Source organism: Sinocyclocheilus anshuiensis, unplaced genomic scaffold (assembly GCF_001515605.1).
Source record: "Sinocyclocheilus anshuiensis isolate Anshui unplaced genomic scaffold, SAMN03320099.WGS_v1.1 scaffold1836, whole genome shotgun sequence".
Classification (NCBI taxonomy): domain Eukaryota; kingdom Metazoa; phylum Chordata; class Actinopteri; order Cypriniformes; family Cyprinidae; genus Sinocyclocheilus; species Sinocyclocheilus anshuiensis.
Genome location: NW_015555949.1, coordinates 128,598 through 129,486, shown reverse-complemented (window position 1 = coordinate 129,486; position 889 = coordinate 128,598).

Genomic DNA, 889 nt, shown 5'->3' with positions numbered 1-889 from the left:
ACAGACAGACAGACAGATGATAGATAGATAGATAGATAGATAGATAGATAGATAGATAGATATCAATGCGATAAAAGAATTGTCACAGTACCCTTAATAATTACTTAGTTAATAATATATTAAAAATAGCACTGATATTTTAATATTTTAAATTGGTAACATTAAAATAATCATTGACTTATCGAATCAGTCAGAATTTTGATAATGTGCATCCTTACTTTTGATTTACTAATGTTACTGATGTTTATGAAAGATAAATAATAAGTTCAACAATAAATTCCTAAAAGTGTTTTTTAACACTTTCTATGAGGCCCATATTTATGATACATTACAAGAGTATTCATAAGACATTGCAATAAATGCATAATGATAAAAATAAATGATAAAACAACAACAAATCTATAATATGTTGTATCATCTCAATAATCATAACAACAGTTTTAATACATTATAATACTTACTTATTTGTGGTTATATGGCTTTTAAGAGTATGATGATTTATAACACATACAGAATCTGGTGGCACAGAATCTGTGATGTGGTCATATTATTTATAACGGGTCTTCATCTGATTTAAGTAAAGTAACTATTTATGTATTTATTTTTACAGCCATAAGATCAGATATTGGAGATCATGAATGTGTAATATGACACATTTGCTTTGAACGATATTTTTTTATAATAGGCCGATCAGTTTGATTATTCTGATGGTACCCTTTAGACATCTGCTGAGAAGTATCTTTGCAACTACATAAGGCATTGTAATATAAGGCATTGTCAACTAGCAGTCATTACAGTATTAGTATTAGTATGACTTAAGAATAATGTTACTGTTTTGTTTAAAAAACATATCTATGTATTTTTCAAATACACAATTACTTAAAATGTA